The following is a 20,401-nucleotide window of genomic DNA, read 5'->3' on the forward strand; positions in this document are numbered from 1 at the left end:
ATTCTTAGCTTTTTGTGCAATTCAATACGGCTCACCCTATTGTTCCCATGTGTGCAAAGTTTTCGCTTGCGCCGAAGAAGTGCATAGGAACGCAATGTGTGCACCTCCCGTATGCATCAGGCAAAAAGTTATCGGTGACCAAACACGGCCGATCAGATTATTTTTCCCTTGTTCCAGCTCTCGGGGTCCGCCATTTTCATTCGGTCCAAAGCCGTCGCCACAGCGTCATTCATCAGTTTCATGTGACGCGGCACAAGGCGGCAAACTGAATAGGCTAATCATTATTCACTTTTTTTAGCCGTACTTTTAGAATTTTAGTAAAGATTGAAAAAAGTTCGTCTATAAAACCCCGCGTGTTTTCACACTGTTCGGTTCGCTAACGAGTTATTGATTTTATTCGGAACATTAAGCCACACTGAAACATGAGCCAACACCGGCACCGTATTTATTAAGCGCACAACAAAACAATAGCGGGCGCGGAACATTTTCAAAACTCGGCATTGGAAACTTTTCCAAAAACCCTCCACCCTGTGCCCTGCGGACAGGGCGGGCGGCGTGTGCTGATAATGCTTTGGAAACAGTTGAATGTTTAAATATTTTATAATCCGCTCGGTGGTGCGCATTTTATGCTGCTTTTGTGTGTGCCGTTTTTGTTTTGCAATTTGTTAGCTGCTGGCCATTTCGTGTGGTTTGATGAGCACACAGCGAGTTTTTGCGAGTACTACCACGATCAGTATTTTCAATCAAACGAATTCATTGTGTGCGCCTGTATGATGTAGAAAGGAAGCACACCTGGCGCTTCAGAGTGAAGCCAAATTAATTCTTGGTAATTAAAATGAAATGAGCAAAACCTCATTTTCATCACATCATTATCTGTTTAAAATCACGTTGCATAAAACCTCGCCAATAAACACGCGGGTCAGCAGGCGTGCTTGCCAGGTAGAGATGTGATAAGCTCGCCGGAGGAAAGCCGAAAAAATGCATCCATCAGCAAGCCAGCGGCGGTGCAGGTTGAACAATTTTGCTACCGAAGAGTTTTGCAGCTCTGCACAAATCCATCATCCCGCAATCAGGATAATGGCAGGGATTGACTTTCGTGTGCACCAGTGGTCTTATCACGTTTCGCCTTGCCAGAGAACCAGCCATTTCACAGCTGACCGAAACTCATCTTACTCTAGCTGGTGGTGAGGTTAGCTAGATAACAAGCAGAGTAGCAAACGCCGATCCCCTTTCCTGTCGCTGCATTTGCACATTGCCAAAGTTGTTGCTTAATATTTGGGGCGTCAAGATGTGTTGGAGTGGAAACTGTACAAATGGCAAGTCTGCAACTGGAACTGTTCCACCCTTTTTGTGTGTCTCTGGAACACATCGTTCATTACTTTCAATGAAAATGAGCAACGAAATATCTCTCTCGTGCGGGAGTGTTTTAATGCTACTGTGGTTTTATGATGGAGAAGATGATGATGATGATGATGATGATGCTGTGGGGCTTCCATTACTGTGGTTTGGTAACCAGTGCACTGGAAATTGCATTTCGGGGTACATTGCCCGGAAGTTTGTGGTTACTGTTGCCGGTGGATTGCTGGCGGTAGGTAGGTACCCTGCCGTGGCGGAAATTGATTGTTGTTGGGGTGATATAACTTCGAAATTAAAATATTTCAGTTTAATTATACATTGAACTGAAGATCTTACAAAATAATCGATGTTAGAGAAGGAGAATGTAAATTCAATGTAATGACAATTCCAAGAGTTAATGTAATGTCAAGAGGCTCTTGTTAAAAAACGAGTAACTTTAGCCCACAGTTCTCCCTTTGAAATTCAATAACTCAGACATTCCCAGTCAGATTTGAATGTCTGACATCTGAAATAACGTGTAACGTTCTAGCAGAGCGGTATACACCTCTGGGACCTTTATTCTCAGTCAAATGTCAGAAGATACCTCTCACGTAGCGTACTTACTGGATCACTAAGGTGTCAACTCAAATTACTACTTTGAAGTTGCGTTAGTCATGCATGCTTTTCGCCCTACCGGTTTTGATCTAAATTCCTTGAGGTTCTACAGCAACTAGTAGGTGTTGTGGGTTCAACGCGGAGTCTGCAATTGTCATCACTTAGTGTAAGCGTTCGTATCTCACCGTGGCATTATTTCGCTGTTGGACGCCCGATGTAAAAGCTTTCTGTAAAAAGCCCCAAAGTCATAATTGAGTCCAACTGATGAGTCTATCTTGATTCGGCTGAGTCTATCATTGAAAATGGAATTTATTAGTGCAAATTCATTGTTTACCATCATGTCATTCATGTCAGTTCAATTCCAGTATGTACCATAACTCACTTCAAGCCTTCGGACTAACTTCTTGAGGTCCTCCAAATTAAAATGTTTAAATTTAATGAGGAATTTTGAGCTTATTATTTTAAATTAATACACTTTAAACTTTATAATTTAAAAATTGAAACTTTTGAAAGCGATTCCATACCCCCCATAAATTATGTCCGTTTTCTACAGAGTTATGCAACTTTTTTTTGGGGAAAAAGCCTCTATTTTTAATTCCTTTTCTGAATTTCGATCCGTTACGCCAGCTTAAACACGCTAATCCCACCTTAAAGCAAAGGACGTTTCATAAATTCCTCCCCAATTTCCATGGTTCGTGGTTCCCTGGGATCACATTTTTTCTACTACAACCAACCTGCAGGAGTTTGAGAAGATCTGAACGTTTCGCGTTCCATGGTAGTGTAGGGAATTTTTGCCGACACTGTTTCTTCTTTTCCGAACAATTCCTTCGCCCATCCATCACAGCGTCGAGTTCTGTTGTGCTTCAAAAGGAAAAGCCATAATTTAGCACCTTAGCGATTATTTTCTTTTCTTTATTACAATCTTTCACGCTCTTCGCTCTTCCGACTCTCTTTAGTTAGGCTTCTTTCACCGATAAGTATCAATCGTCGTTTTTTTCTCACAAATCAGCACTTTGGAGACGTGCGCGTGTCGCGTTAATGTCTCACTTTTTCCCGTCCTATGTCGTTACGTTTTGATAAGAATCTGCCAGGGGGAAATGGTGCTTTGTCGTGGTGAAAAATCACGATTTTTGTTGAGTTCTCTCGCTTACGGATGTGTGTGTGTGTGTGACCTGAGCTGCATGACAATCTTAAGGTAGACATTTTTTGATACAATATTTTCCCTTTCATTTCCTACGTTTAAGAGATAACTCCCCATTCACTTTGTGACTTCTGTATGTGCCTTGGCATTAATGCTCACTAAAACATTCTCCGCCGAGGGCGTACAGTAATCTGGCAATCGTTTACGAGTAAAACAGCACGATTTGAGCGAAAAAACAGGGGAAAATGTCAACACGGAGGAAGTAACCTGTCTTTTCTTTAGGCACCATTATTTGAGCGATCGTACGTGTTTAAGCGTTTTTCCTCCAACATCGTCGTGCGTGTGTGGAAGCAGCGGAGAAACCCCTGAACTTAGGCGATAAAAAGAGTCGCAAAAAAAAACCCAGCCGGCCCCGAAAAATGGGCAATAAACCATTTCGCACACAAAAAGTGGCCGTCTGGACTAGGTGCGATTATTTCATCAGACGCGCGGACGCGCTCTCGTTTATATGGCATCGAATGAAATTGCACACAGAGCGCGTCGGGTGTTACTGTGGTTACGGAACGGACGATAAATTTCTTGACGTGACGCGCGCTCTTCGGTCGTGTATGTCTCGAAATCACCAACCATCGTCCCTTTTTTCTTTCTCTCTCGTCCGTTCGTTTCCCAATCAAGAGATCATGACTTATGATCGCTGACAGTGTGGGTGGTAGGTTTTATTCTGTATTTTTTCTTCTTTTGAGCTGTGTATGTGTTTCTCGGAGGCACTTTTTTTGTTGTTGCTTCTACCGGTTCCCTTTGACCCGACGGCCCTGGGTAGAGGGGTTGAAAACATCACACAAATCCATCCGGTAACTGGCTTAGGTGAGATTTGCCGTCGGGAAAATACGTTACGACAGGATGCTCTGGTTATTGTGGTGTAATGGTCGAGGTTTTATTTCTCGTCACCTCAAACGGGATTCTTTTTCTCCTCGACGTGACGATACTTGCTTGTTTTTGTGCCTCATTTTATAGAAGAAGAAAAAGGTATATAAAACACCTTTAACTGTTTTCCAGCAAGGAAAAAGGTGGATTGCGTGGCCCGAATATAAATGTAGAATGTTTTACTACTTTTGTACCGAAAAGGATTTTTACATTGTAATGCTGTTGTCTGAAGGGTCTTGTCGTCTGAATTCATTATATTTTTATAGGCATTGATTTTGGTCGGTGGTGGTCGGTGATAAAAAATAGGCAATGGAGTCGTAAAATAGTGAGTAGGTAAGCAAAAATGCATCATAATGTGCCCAGGAAATGGTGTAAATTATGAGTTTTGCTTTAAAGTTTGGATCGTTATTTGGACCATCAACTGAAGTTTATTTTTTTACTGCTTTGACGAGGAGGTTCCCTGTTGACGAGTACTTTGAAGGTAGTTGGAATTTAATGCTCTTCATTATCGTGTTTATACCGCAATGACAGAAACTTTGCAAACTTTATCAATGAATGCTGTGTTCTCGCGAATACGAAATTTATGAAATACGCCTTTAAAGATAGTAAGAGAAAAGAAGCTTTGAGAATTCGATGGAAATAGAATTGTATAAGCTAATCTATGGACGTTCTCTGGCAGGCAGCGTACAAGACATATAGATGAAGGTGCACAACGAAACACTCTCGAACAAATTAGTTTGATTTCTGCGTCTACATATTGAGTATTTGGTTGGAGTGGTAGTTTTATATCATAAGGAATGGATAAAATAACATTCCGTTGTACAGACTTTTAATTGGCTTTAATTTGCAAATACACAATTGTTTGCTACATGGAAAATTAAACAACCCAAAAACATACACTTATAAGAGGTCAACGATAAAAGCGAAATCCAAAAACTAAAAAAAAAGAAAGAATGAAATTACACTGAAAAAAAGGTTAAACAAACAAAGATGAAACAATCGTTAGCAATTGAGAAAGAATAAAACCAATTTATTGCATTTGAACGAAAAGAAACGATTACTATGACAAGTTAGAGAAACACAAGTTACAGAAACGTGAAACCATGATGAAAGAGAATAGTTGGAGTATCATAGTTTCTATGCTTTGTGTAATGACAATCAGCGGTCGGTGTCTAATAAAGAAAACATCAAAGACATTCTGTCGTGCGTTACAGTGCACAGTCTTTTGTCGATAAAGCCAGGAAAGGTAAACGAACCCTCTAACATACCTATTGCTCGAGACATGATAAAGACTTGTTGCATAATAAAAACATGCGTCACGTGTAATCCAGGGCACTCCAAATAAAAACACATCAATACATCAGCTATTCAATCGCTTGTTCACTTCGTCGACTAACACCACATGTTTAAGGTCCTTCTTTTGAACAAAGTATCCGACAAATGTGGTTAATTGAATTTCGAAGTAACTATTTACGCATCATAGGGGGGCCCAGCACAGAAGCCTCCCGGGAGGTGGCTGTTTAATTATAAAACAATATTGCAAGAATAGCACAAACCTACTATTAACAATCTATTATTGTCCTGTCGTGACGTTTCGTGCTGCACCGATGATGACAAAGTATGAGGAAAATGCTTCTTTTATGTGGTAGAAATTTTCCAGATGGTTGAAAGTCCGAGAACCCTCTTTTGTGTACCGTATCGTGATCGTTTTTGCACAACGCAAAATTGATGGAAAAAAAAGAAAAATTCACATGGAAGTAGTCGCTATTGAACCAGAAAAAAGAATCGTCTATTCCAGGACGGACAAAGCTTGCTCATATCGTACCCAAACCATTACCGGTTGTACATTTTCCCACAATTTGTCGACATGAATAAATTAAATCTTTGTTCATCGGCGATCGATTTTTTCCAATCCAGTATGCTCGATTTGCAAAGAGGTTTGCCTTGGAGCCAATGTATGGAGGCTTACAACTGAGTGTGTTGTTTTGCATGTACAGGTACTTAACTAAAATCGCCTACTGAACAAGAACTATGAACTTTTCACTTGAAGTTTTTGAAGTTTTCTACTTGAAGTAGTTATTTCAATCGGTAAAGCACCAAGAGGACATACAATTCTTCGAGCTGTTATCTCCCAAAGGAAATGTAAGCATAAGATCATTCTTCTAATTAAACGTCTAATTAGATCGTTAAGTTCAATCACACATTCCATAATGTCGTCGGATTGAAAATCGATGCAAAACTAGAGTTTACGACCAGTTCAAACGTCGACCCGGCTTCGCCTCGACTGGAAGGACAATCCTAACCATTATGTGCGATAATTGATACCAGATATTGGGACCGTTCACCCACCACCCACCCGGGTGCGTATTGGTTCGATCTTGGTTTTGTGGTAGGGTTTTGGGTGTTTGGTAGGTGGAAGACTTAAAAGCATATATGGTAACATGGGGCAATATTTTACAATAATAATTGATATTACATGTTAGGGCAAACTTGCGATGAAATCAAACGCAGGAGGACGCTCGTAAATATTTCCATCGATGCTACTATGCGTGTGTGTGTGGCTCTTCATTGTTGTGCTCTGATTAAATGATTGATTTTCCATTTTTCACCCGTAGGTTGGGTAGTTGTAATTAAATAAGTTTGTTGCTTTTAACATAATTTATTATTAATATTATAAGTTATTAATATAATACGTTATATTTCAAGAATTTATGTATTTTTTATTTATTTATTAATTTATGAATTTATGTTGTATCTATTTACTTACTCTTTTATATATTTATTGCTAAATTATTTATTCCATTTTTCTATTCTTCTATTCTTCTAGTTGTTGTTACAATTCTATTCATCAATTTCACTTCTATATCGAGACTTCAGTACTCAGACTCACTCAATGAAGTATCCTATACACTGTAAATGTAATCTCATGCTGTAAATTGGTTACAAATGTGCAAAGTATAATCTAATAACACTTCGATTCCCATTGACCTGGAATGTATTTGCAATCAGACCTGTTGTTGCGTTACAAGTGGTTTGCGGTTGCATTACATTGGAAACTTTATCTAGCGACACGCCATTCGGTTTAAACCTGTGCCAAATGCTGCTTAAATGATACTGATTGCTAATTGAATGCGTTAGTAATTTAAGCTATTCAAAACATCCGACAAATTTGTTTGTAACTGCAACAAAATAATCGATATTGGTACAGGAAATAGAACGGTACACCATCTATATATAGGCTCCATGATTTATTGCGAGTGATTCAATTTCAGATTAATGCGTTAGATCGAGCGGCTGTGCTGTGAAATGTTTAATCAACCGAACTGTTTGATTTCCTTTCGGTCAAGTAGAGCTTTAAATGTCCCAGTTTCGAATGACCGCTGAAGCTTGCAATACCACAAAGCAATCATTTGATGTTGCATTGTCATAAGCACGGTTTTTATTGATAGCAAAATACTGTTTTTTTCTTTGTTATTGTATTGTCCGCCCTGTCTCTTGAATCAAACAAAAGTTTTGTACATTTTTTTCTCCATTATTATACTTCCGAGAGCACTTATGCAAACCAACAAACAAAAAACTTCTCTTTCGCGATCCTGAGTTTGCGTAGCGTCGCGTAGGTACTTAGGATGTATTATTATTAGCAGTGGAGGTTTTCCCTCCCAAGTGGCTGACAGGAAAATCGATATTCATCTCGAACCAACAACAACAACGTGCAAGAGCCGGGGCAGGCATCTACTGAATCACTAAAAACCAAGAAGAAAAAGGTCATCAGCGTTTATTCAGTACGCGCTTCCCTATCCTCACGGCCTGGCACGCGTCCCCTCTAAACGGAAGCAAATGTTGCCAAATTTAGGCAGTGTCATGTCGCATTTACCCTTATAAAATAGGATCACCTGCGCCCCTCATATAAAGATGGGCATCTGTTTCACCTTGTTTTTTTTTGTTCAATTCTACACCCTCACAGAAACGTGCTGCAGATGAAAGAAAAATCACGTTTCGCTCATAATCATTGTTTTAAAACGGTAAAATGAGTCTAACACATACGAGAGAGAGAGAGGGAGGACGTGTGTGGTTGTTGTTCCCACAGTGAGCTTCGTAACCTTCATACTGGGTCACACACAACGAACGAAGAAAGTATGCGAACGCAGAAACATTAAGAACTGCGAAGCATTAAATTCAACAATGAATGGCGCATATTGTGTACGCGCCCGTGTGTGTGTGTTTGTGTGCATGACATGGTATTCATGCTCTTTCGCATGAAGTATTCTATTCGTGAAGCACTGAGGACAAGTGTACACGGCAGCGGCGGGTTATCCGATGTTATCTCTGGCATGACCCTTCATCAGCATGATGATGGCGGCAGATGGAGAGTTAACCTTATGCTTGTTGCAGAAATTGGATCGTAATTCCATCCTGCACTGTACCATAGCGTTTGTTACTGGTTTTTTTTGCGCGACCCGGTACGACCCCACCACTTCAAGTGAAAGAAAGATGGTGGTGGTATGAACTGACAATGTCGGGTGGGATGTATTTCTTTTTTATCTAACGTTGACATAAAAAATAACCAAAAGCAAAAGGAGTGGATCACCCAGTGCAGTGCACAGTGGTGCAATTGCGTTTAACGAGACTAGTTAATCGCTTTGGTTTATGGTCATCCTACAGATGCTGGAGAGCGTTGCACAGAATTGCAGACTAGACTGGAAATGAAAATAAAGGTTTTAGAAATGAAACAAGCATCACGTATTTGCGATTACAGGTCATGCCTATTCGTACATAATATGCTATAATATGCTATAATCTAGTCTAATCTAATCTAATCTATAATCTAATGTTAAATCTACAATAATGGATATAACAGGTTACAAAATAATTTATTTGGCTACCATCTTTTTCAAGTATAACATCCTTTAACTATCGCGGCGATAGTCCAGATAGGAATTAAACCACCATAAGTTGACGCTTAGAACAATAGACCATCTGTAAGTTATGAAACGTTATTTGAATGTTAAAGACATTTTTGCAATGTTCAATGAATGGTGTTGTTGAATGATCAAATTGTTTTGGGCGTCATCCATCAATTACGTAACGCAAAAATTGCAAGTTTATCAACCTCCCCCCCCCTAGTGTCACAAACTGTAACGTTGGAGGCCCCCCACCTTCCTCAAAAATTTTGTTACAGTTTGAGCCTCCCCCCCCCTTCCTCTCCAACAGCTTTTTATTAAACACAATCAGTTTTTGTGTTTTTTTTATCTCTGTTGTGGTATATTCATAATTTTTGAAATGAAACAACATCAAATTATATTCTATTAGATATACAGAATAGTTATGCCATGCATCAATCAAATTAAAAAAAGATTCTGATAATTGAATTCTCAGCGCCTTTACGTCTCAGCGTGCTTTTACAATCTAATGCGTTCAACTGCGGTGTCGCGGGTTCAATCTTCGTATAAACCGGCCCCTACCAATGAAGCACTTTTCGGCTGCGTGGTTACCCACGCAATGATAACCGCAAAGATTGTTAAGTCAAAAAGAAGAATCATCGTTGATTCGAATCACTCATTCGGAAAAAAAATAAAAAAAATTATTTTACCCTCCCCTTTCAGCGTTACGTAATTGATGGATGACGCCTTGATAGTTTCGTTTACAACTTTTGTGTTTTCGTTCGCTTTAATTGTTTTTTTATGTTGCGGTTTTCAATATTTAGTTTTCTTTTGCAATTTTGTTAAAAGTGCTTTTTTAAATTTCTTCTTATTGTCTCATTATTTATATAGTTAATAACACATTTATTGTCTTCTGTATCGTATCATTTTATTTTTATACACCGTTTATTTGCAATTTCAATATTTTATATCTTTCCACTTTGGTTTAATTTTTCCTAAGGTTCTGATGCTTTCAATCATATCTTTTGTAATTTTAAATTACAATAACTATTACATCATGGACGTTGTTACATTGTTTTTAACATGTCAAGTGTTTTGCTCAATCTGACAATGTTCAGATATAACATTCAATATAGAAGTTGTTAGAAATATACTCATCCTCTTATAACAAAAAATACCCTAAAGTAATTATAACTACACAGTGTTTGTGATGACGTGATACTCTACCGGAGAAACTGCATGTTTCATTTGTTGCAACCCATGGGACGCCCAACTACAGCAGAGCGGCTGGCTGGCTCGGCTAATTTTGCCTATAAATTATACTCGTGCTTGCTGTTTTCATTCTTCCCGTGCTGTAGCTTTTTTAACACGCTAGGCTGCACTTTTAACTTTTTTTTTTTGCGCTCGGTGCACCTTCCAGCTGTTGTTCTGTTTTGTGGCGAATGTAATATTTATTCTGTAGCACACTGCTTCCTTTCATCTGACGTAAATTTATCATAAAACACAGCCCTCTCGCGGTGCTACAGTGAACGTGAGCGTGCGAGCAGGTGTAATCGAGTAGAAGTGATTGTTGCTCTTGTGTTTTGTATGGCATGCGATGTTCATCCGTCGCGCGAGGCAACTACAAAACCGTGCTGTGTTGTTGCACGTCTGCCGCGGTGCTGTAGTTGTGAAAAATGAGCAACTAGAGACAGATTTAAGCCGCCATAGCTCTGGTCTGATGCTCTCTTCATGTTTGGTGCTGTGTGCACCGCTGCAAATGCATCGTACGGATGGAACTTTTCCAATTTCGTGGAGTAGCGTTTTATTTTTTTCCAGCTCAATGAGACCACTTCCCGTTCATCTCGTTGTGGGTAGAATTTTGGGTGGAAATATATTTTTTTTTTCAGGACCCTTTTGTTGGTGCCCTTTTCTGATTTTGATGAAAAACGAAATGGTAAACTGCACTTAGGTGTTTTTTTTATTGTTTTGCTTAAACCACTTTAGTTTTTGAGTTGTGCCTTCTCGCACAGAAAGCTTTCATTTTTGAGTCGATATTATTTAATTTGATACTTCAAGGGGAACTTAAATTTTCCATCAATCTATAGTTCAACCTTGTGTTTAGTTTCAGTGAGCAGATATGAGCAGTTGCTGGTTGTATAGCAAAGTAATAATTAAAATTATGTTTGATTTTATTGAATACAGAGTTTTCCAAGTCAGTTTCGAATGTAAACATTGTTATTTACCGCATCCAAGATGTTTTTCAACAGCTATCAAATGGTTTATTTGTTTCAAAATGAAATTTCAGTTTCAACACATGATTTTCAACACATAGAACTGTCAAGAACTGTCAAACTCAATCCAGCTGAAAGTCGTGTTGAAAATCATGCTGTAGAAATTAAAAATTATTATGATGGAAATGAAATGTCATATCGATGTGTAACAACATTTTGCACGCGTTGAATAACAATGTTTACATTTCAAACTGTCTTGGAAAACCCTGTAAATCATCCTTGAAACTATGATTCTCTACGATATTACGAATCATCGACACAAAATTGGTGAAAAATCAAGAATAATGTTGAATTCGTTTCAATTAAGATGAAATAATCGTCCATCATCATAAGAGTGCTCATCCATTTTTCCCATCTGCCATAATGTCACCATAATATGTTGCCACATTTAAAGATGCTCTTCCTCGTATATAATGCTGCCAAAGGGAAGAAAGCTGCCAAAAATGACAACAAAAAACGTGCTTGCCCTTTCCGGTTACAGCAGCCCGGGACGCAAGCGAAACTCCAACCGAGTTTCAGTTAATTGAAAAGAGTGTCCAATGCGCACAATATGGTAGCAAATGCTGTGGCCTGAGTGTGGGTGTGTGTGTGTTTTTTTTTTGTTCCGTAATGTACTTTATCAACATTCCATTATCTTTCCACGCCTGCGAATGGCTTCCGGCGTGCGCAGTATTTCAGTTTTGTTTGCCCTCCCGCATCTGCCGAATGTTAGTCGGTAATTGTTGGATGTGGGGGGATTGACACACACACAGACGCTACACCGCCTGATGATGGTCATCGGAGGATAGCCTCAGCATGCAAACAAACCCATTATTACCTGCCGTCGTTGGTGGTGAAGCACCGCTGGAAAGGGCGTCATTCCGTTCGGTTTGTCGCTTGCTCTAACACCACGTGAATATTGGAACCGCCGGTCAAATGCGTATCCGCGATGCGACGTCGTACTACGTTTGTGTGGGGCGGTGTCCATTTGTACCCAAATTTGGTAGCAGCGTGAAAAAAGAAAGGATTGAAACAATTTGACAAAAACACACGCGCTTGTTGGTCGGTCCGGTGGTAGGCAGCCGGACTGGTCGGTCCGGTGGTAGGCAGCCGGACGGCGCTCATCGAGGCCTTCGGTACGTGACATGTGTTTGAAAAATGGGTATGAACACAGGTGCCAATAATGCGTGCAATGCTGGTTGGCCGCGGCAGACGGTTCCATTTGCCAAACACGGTTTTCAAGGTTTGAGATTTTTTTTTTGTAGTCGTATGATGCAAAATACGTGAAAAGTAGGAAAATGTAGAGTGGAAATTGTGTGTTTCGAGTCATTCCACTTGTATTGAAGAGGGGCGATATTTTTATTTCACGCATGCAAAATTTGGAATGCGCGATTTAATGGAACAGAGATACATCGTATTCTTAAAAAAAGGGTTTTAAAATTAAATGAACGCATGATGATCGCATATTTCCAATCAATTAAATGCACATTATCGGCATACGATAGCGATACGATATCAAAAAAAAAATGGAAATAAACTCTGTTAATAACCAATTAGGCATAAACACATCTAATAGAACACCTTTACAGGCAGGAATATTCAATTTTTTGAGATTTATTTAAAACTGAACGTTATACAGGCTATTTCTAATTAAGTATCAAATGTTAACATTATTATTCACCGCTTGCAAAATGTTATTCCACATCCACCGAAGTTTTAATTTCCATTATCATAGTTTTTAACTTCTTCACCATGATTTACAACACATCAACGGGCTGCTGCCATTGTTTTTTTTAAATCGGGGTTGGAAGCCGGATCTCTTCACCCATTGACAGGTGAAGTGTTGAAAATCATGCTGAAGAAATTAAAAATTATTTTGCTGAAAATCAAACATCGCAGTGATGTGGAATAAATAGTTGCACGTGGTTAGAAACAATGTTTACTTTTGAAAGTAAATGTAAATAAAATACTGAAATGAAAAAATACTGAAAAATACTTCAACTTACGTAAATGTACAAGATTAAAAGAGGTAAATATATTTTGACTAAAAGTACGTTTCGGGCAATCAAATGTATAAGTAAATGGCATAAGTTTACTATTAGTTTAATATATCGCACACAAACAATAGCCTGCGATTTTCAGCCTATACTAGTTCAACCTCAAAGCTAGAATTAGATTCGAGTACCTGCTCGAAAAAAATGTTAAAACAAGGTGGTGTTTTCATTTATCCCAAGGTGCATTAAAGAGATCTGGTGGTGGAATCTAGAATCAAAGTGTATGTAGACCAGGTGGTCTCAAACCCGGTTTTTATAACCAAATTTGAACGTCACTTTTTGATAGGACGTGTAAGAACTTTTGCTCAAATAGGCTTTCTGGTAACTTGACGAATACACAAAACACTCACAAAATCTTCATTCAGAAGTAGAAGCGATAAAAATCAACCTTGTATACACCTTGGGATAAGCCCACCTGTATATTATACTCACTTAGATAGGTGCTCGAAAACTGCTATACAATGCAAACAGCTGATGGGCTGAAATTTAAGCCTAGGATGTTAAAAGGGAAAGCGGCTTATCATTTTATCTGTAAAATAATAAACGAAAATCACTTCTTCTTCTTCTTCTTCTTTGGCTCAACAACCGATGTCGGTCAAGGCCTGCCTGTACCCACTTGTGGGCTTGGCTTTCAGTGACTAATTGATTCCCCCCCATAGCAGGATAGTCAGTCCTACGTATGGCGGCACGGTCTATTTGGGGATTGAACCCATGACGGGCATGTTGTTAAGTCGTACGAGTTGACGACTGTACTACGAGACCGGCAAACGAAAATCACTAATTGATTGAAAAATATGTGCCAAAACTTTGTAAGCAGTAAGTTGTTTTTGATCCGATATTAAAGCAAATCTATCGCAAACGAATAATGAATGAAAACGAGGTCTTTTTCTGAAGTTTATTTGTGCTGAGCGTTGAATTGTTACTCAGTTAACATCATAATAATAATACAAACAACCAGATCACTTTAGTAAATGGTGACCAATGCCATCGTTACAGGAACAACGATATTCGCTTAATAAATTTACCTAAATCACTAAGTCAAAATTAGTGTTCAAAATCGTTTCTAGGGCCAGCAAATATGACAAAAATACACAAATACAAGAAAGATAATCTCCTTCCTCACAGCAGAAAAGTGTCAGATTTTATGGAAACATTTTACTATAATTCCTCAACATCATTGTAACCATGTCGATCGAAAAGCAAAGTAAAGAAATCCCACCGCAAATTGTTTGTTTAGCGTGTGCCATCAAGCGTCTAAACTCCTGACCAATAACCTTCTCCAAAGGCTAACATTTACTGAGCTGGACAGAATTGTACGAAATATTGAAACAAAATTGACACGCGCATCAAACATGGCAATCCCAAAAGACGCGTTCTGGCGTTCATTTAAGTTCGTGGCACCTTTTCCCATCTCCTCTCCTACAATGTCAAAACGGGCAATAATGAGCCTGTGGGATCGTCTTCACCTCTTTCGATTGTTTCTATAAGTAACACAACATAAATACCGGTACCGCTAAATAGGGTACAATCGACCCGCAGGGAAAATGCAACAGTTTATCGCTTTTACATTACATTTGCAATGACCATGAACAACAATTAATTTGTTTCGTCTTTTGTCGTTTATTTTTGCCATTTTCCTTTACATTTGTAACCCCCTCAGCAACGCTAAACCCTAAACCGCCGTTCATTGTTCTTCGATTGTCGTTCAACAACAAAATCGTCTTCAGCGGCGCAACACCACCACACGTTCGATTGTTGCTATTTGGCGGCGTAATTTCTAACTGTAATGATGGTAATTTATTCATGCGCGTGTTTGTCCCCGCGGCAACTTTTGCTGTGTGTGCTTGGGGGTTGGATTGTGATTTCCGGTACCGTTTTTCCTCTCTGCCTCTTTGTGTCGTTTGACTACTGTTCTACGGGCACACAGGGTTTGTTTAGGTTGTTTTGGCACAGTAATGCCTTTCCTTACGGGCAAATTGGTGGGTAATTGTGTTTTACAGTGTCAAATTCGTTTAAATTGACATCACACCGCGAGCTTTATTTTGTTTTAGGGTTGATTTTTGTTTCGCTTTGTCACAATACACGCTATTAAATTACCCGCTGATAAGCCTTCACTTCACCCCAAAGAAAAAACGCGCTCCCTCCAATGATACGTTCTTCGTTTTCCCTCCTTTTAGAGCCCACCCACTGAGTGGTGGAAAATTATTCGTTCCGTTCGGTCCAACAATCGTCGGCGTAATTTGTTTATGCATATTTTATTCGATTAATTTTCCTACCAATCACGCTTACCGAAAAAAAACCGTTGGGGGACGAACCCCCTTTTGTCCTTGGTGTAGATTATCTTTCGTTTTCTTTCTATTTTTGGTGTTTTTTGTTGTTGTTGCTCTTCCATCCATTCCTTCCTTGTGCGTGCAACAGGCATGGAACAATGCACGAGGTCTAATCAGCGGCGCTGGTGGACGGCACAATCTTCGTAACATAATCAGCAACATCATAACCATTGCGGAGAGGATATCATCATTTACGCTGAGGGGAGAGCGTGTCCGGTTATAGCACACAGACAACCTTCGCCGCAACGCCGTAACATAATGTGGGCGAGCGAGGATCGTGTTCGAATGAGTGTGTTTATTTCCCTTGTTGCTGTCTGCTATCTGTGTTGGGCTACCATAATTATGTCCCTTTGGACAGTCCACTACTACAGCACGTAAGGCTGTGTAGTATATTGCTATATCTTTTATTGCTGTAAGAGAGTATAACATCTTGTCTAAGAAATCGCATTTATTTTGAAAAGTTTTAACAGTTTTTCTATACAGCAAAATAAACAACGACTTCTCGTGAGCTTTTGTTCGTAGGGTGATGATAAACATCAGCTCCAAGAAAAGTTTATCAATTAGTGTAAATCGTGATCCCGGAAGACCCGCCATTCAAACAAAGAAGAGGACAATTGGGACGTTAGGTCAATGGCCTGTGATTTTAGAACGACCTTTCGGTGCGCGCGATGCCTTCACTCAACCAAAAATGGGCCTTACAAAAAGGTTTCGTCAAAACAAGTGATGAGTTTGTGTGCCTTCAAAAAAAATGTGTCCAAAAATGTGTTCAAAATGACTTCAAAAATGTGTCGGCCGAAACGATCGTTTGTGTAATTTTCTTTGAGCTTTGAGCTCTTCTTCTTAAACGATGTCTATAAATTTCAAGAAAGAAAGACCCGGTTCGGGTGTAGGGAAACGTACCACACACCTCTCACTCTCGTGTGACAGCTTGCTCCAAAGCTCTACTGCTTTCGGTGTTTGATGTTAGAAGTGGGTGTGTGCCTTGCTAGAACGCATTGTCACATTGAGGGGGAAGTGTGCGAAAGCAGCGATAAAGATCCTAAGGAGCGGGAATTTCTTCACCAACTTGAGATATTTTGGTACCACAAGTGCTGCTGCTGCTGCACGTCTTTGCATCCTGTCCTCGTTATCTCAATTTATGGTTTCGTCTTGGTGCTTTTTTCTTGCTAAATGGTGCTCCAAGCGAGAAGTCGAGAATGTAGGAACTACGAAATTGGTGCATAAAATGGTTGGTGGTGCGCTTGGCTCATAAATTTCTACACCCATTAGTCGACAGTAAATGGGTTAAAATGGTGTGCGTTTTATTTTTTACTTTGCCTTCGATGCCACCAGCAGCACGATGCTCTGGTGACATTCTTCTTCTGCACTGCAATGTGGTTGCTGCTGATTACTGTCTGCTGTTTGTTTGTGGCATCTTTCGACATTTTTATGATCTACGCCTCTCAAAAAATGGTTCTTTCAACGGTTTTACAGTTTGTATAAAGATTAATTTGATTTTAAATAATATTTTTTAGTATTGTCTACGCAATGTACATTATAACATTGTCACTTCATGTATGTAACAAAAAATCTAATTTCCTTCCTTTTTTTATTCTCGTTACAGGTAACGTACAACAGAGCTATTCAGTGATTTTGATATTTGTTGATTTAAGTCTAAACGGATGATACTGAAGAAGTTCATAGAGAGCTTGTTTGGTTCTGCTGCAACGAAGCAAATGAAACTACGTACCAGTTGAGGCATTCCTTTTCGGCATCAAACCAATTTTAAAATGGAGCCTCAAATTCTATAGAAGCATCACCGCATATTTTGCCCTTTTGGTGTTGGCGGTAGCTGTAAAACAGCAAAATTAAGAATTGAATTAATTTTAATTTCCGTCACCGTCGTCGTCACGTCACCTTGTACTCCCTCTCACCCCACGGTATATAACCTTGTGCACTAACTCCATTTCATCCGAAGTATCAGACGGATGGCAAACAGCTGATGCCAACGCACAGGCGGAGGTTGTGAACAAAAAAAAAGGGAGAGTAATTTTAATTTCTTCTATCAAACAGCACCTCCTACGCGCGCTCACTGACAGCGGAGTTGCCCGGGATTGTGAAGCATTTGGAAGAAATTAGAGTAAAACTCTACTACTCACCCCTCAGGAGGAAGTGTGGCGCAGCACCCGGGGTGGGTGTGTGTTGGTATGCTGCAACGTTGGAAAGACACAACTTTACGCAGCTGATAAATTGGAAGCCGTTTTGTTGGCTGAAACTTGGATGGCAGGATAGTAGGAGTGCAGTATTTCTTTAGAGAAGATTTGAAAAGTAAACTTTATAGAATGCAATGTTTTATGGCCTCTTATAATTGCCAGAGCGTAGCCAGATGGCGTTGGCTTCGGCGGGGTGTAGAGTATTGTTGTGGTAGTTTGTAATGATTTTGCGTATGATGATAACGAGTTTCTTTATGGTTAGTTATGAATAGGAAATACTCATTAAAGAGGAAGTAATTATACCTGGTGAATAATTATATTTTTATGACATATATACTACATACTAGCACATCGTTTTAAACCCAAGGGTTAACTCATAAATGCACTCTGTTGTGCCCTTGTTTCAATATAACTCCACATCAACCGATTTACATTATCTTGTCGGTCTTATACAAGCTTTCTATTCAAAATTTACACCGTTAGATCACACGGCCTCAAGTCAAGTGTTTGGTTTCATCCCTCTCTAACAAGGGACAGGTTTTCAAAGGGAATCTTTGTATTCCTTGTTAACGTGCAAGTGGCCTTTCGTCACTACATTCTAGCCCATAAAGTAGACACTTTGCGCCATTTTGGTCTTAACTACTACTCTAATGAGTTGAAAAGTTAACTTTGTACTAGTGATGGGAAAAATAAAGTTTGGGTCGGCTAGCTTCGAAGTTTTCTGGAATGAATTCCAGATAGTAGGTCCAGAATCAGTTTCCGGAATCGATTTAGGAAACGACCCCGGAATCTAAATCAGATCCGGAAACGGCTCCGGAATCAGGTTCGGTTCTGGAGTCGAAATTGGGTCCGGAGTTGAATTTGGCTCCAAAATTAGAATCGTCGTCGAAATCGGAGTCGGTTTCGGCATCTCCGTAAGAATAGGCGTGTGGGTCCAATGATCTTCTACTTGGCATAAACGTCCTATGGGGACATGCCGGATTGTACAAGGATGAGGGTTGAACCCATGACGGACATACTGTTAAGTAGTACGAGTTGACGACTGTACAATGAGACCGTCCCTGTACAATGGGTCCAAAAATACTATGTATTGAAAGCCACAAAGAATTCAAATTCACTTGTAAACGATCCATTCTCATGGAGTTTCCCGGGTTGATTTCGCTTCTGAAATTTCTTATTTCAATTTTGATTGTCATTCCGGAGTTAATACCAATTCTGAAGCCAGCTCTTATTCTGTTTCTGGAGCAAATCGCGATTCCCAGGTCAATTCTGATTCCGGATTCGGAGTTGACTCCGGATTCAACTCCGGAATTGGCTTCAGAATTGATTCCGAATACGGAATCGGATTCGGGTAGGTCCTGTTCCGTACTTCCACTACTTTGTACACTACTTTGTACCTTATTGTGTAATTAAAATGTGCCTATATACCTAAAACTGCTGAAGATTTATCGATCATGTGTCAATGTATACGATCTTTCACGTTACCTTTTTACGACCCATAGTTTAATGTTGCATTCGAATGTATTAGAATGTTAAACACTGTATTATTTTTTCACGTTCCTATTGACGTCTGACTATACGCATGGTAGGTCGCACTGTAGTGGATACTGTTGTTTCAACAGTTTCACAAAAAAAGAAGAAACGTATTAAAACAACGACAAAAAGTACAATAAACGCTTTAGGCCAGGCCAGACAGTACAGTACACACACACAGCGGGAAAAAGTTTCTATTGCCTCGATGATTGTGTTCTGAAGCTTTGTGTTTCGCAGCAAATTACCATGCCGGTTGATGACAACGGAGCAAAAATAAATGTTTTGACGATGTTCTCATCATACCAATGTACAGTGGGACAACAGCAGCAGCAACAACAACAAAAAGTTCTACCGTAAGTACAGGGTAAAAGATAATTCATGGTGCTGCGGCGGCCCTTAACGCGATTGCACCCCCCAACCAAACCGCGCCCTAAGGGCTGTGGTGGAATGGCGGCACGGCGTGGGAAACATAATTTAAGAATTACAGCGCCTATTAAAACAGTCCCTCCAAGTATCGCAGCGGCGGCACCTTCGGTTCGTTACGGTGACGTCTTTGAGCCGTGTGCCGTATGTAAAAATGTCTTTCGGTTGAAGTATTCTTATTAAAGTTATACTTGTTCGCTCAGAGTTAGATCCTCAAACTTCCTTTTTCATGCTTGCAAGAAGCTTTCCCAATCGCGCAGCAGCGTGTGTGTGTGTATGTTTGTAAAGGCAGACAAAGTTGTTTTGTAAAAGTTTTGTCACGATTTTGTGTGGTTGTTTTCAAAATACTTTCCTCCCGAAAAGCTGGAGCTGGTAGAATGTGCAAAGTTGTCGATAAAAGGAGGGATTAGGGAGCGCTGGTTGATTTCGGGAAAAAGTCGCCAGGCGCATCGTTCATTATTTATGTTGCTGAGAGAAAGTAAATACCCATTCGCACACGCATCGAAGCCATTCGCGTAAATCACAAAGAAGCGATATTATGTGTCTTTTGGAAAGTTGTCAAAAGTGTATGGAAGAATTTCAGAATGAAGGAGACAAGGCTAGGACTATTTATGATGAAGTTTATGATGATACTTTGATGATAGTTACAATTATCTGTCAAAGCGTTATCTGCCAGATTAATGTTTTTGTCGTAATTTATTGCATTTTTATTGACTGTGTTT

At 39.7% G+C, this 20,401-nt stretch overlaps 1 protein-coding gene across 4 annotated transcripts in view; it reads left to right on the forward strand.

The window, feature by feature from the left end:
* Positions 1 to 20,401, forward strand: part of LOC120900018 (CD63 antigen-like) — an 89,327-nt gene that overhangs the window by 16,033 nt on the left and 52,893 nt on the right. Inside the window, exon 1 of one of the 4 annotated variants that reach the window (XM_040306492.1) lies at positions 19,110 to 19,609. The exons of the other annotated variants lie outside the window; for them this stretch is intronic. The gene's annotated coding sequence lies outside the window, so the exon portion shown is untranslated. Of the gene's footprint in view, positions 1 to 19,109; positions 19,610 to 20,401 lie in introns of those variants that run through there. 4 annotated transcript variants of the gene reach the window in all.

Source organism: Anopheles arabiensis, chromosome 3 (assembly GCF_016920715.1).
Source record: "Anopheles arabiensis isolate DONGOLA chromosome 3, AaraD3, whole genome shotgun sequence".
In the NCBI taxonomy this organism is placed as follows: domain Eukaryota; kingdom Metazoa; phylum Arthropoda; class Insecta; order Diptera; family Culicidae; genus Anopheles; species Anopheles arabiensis.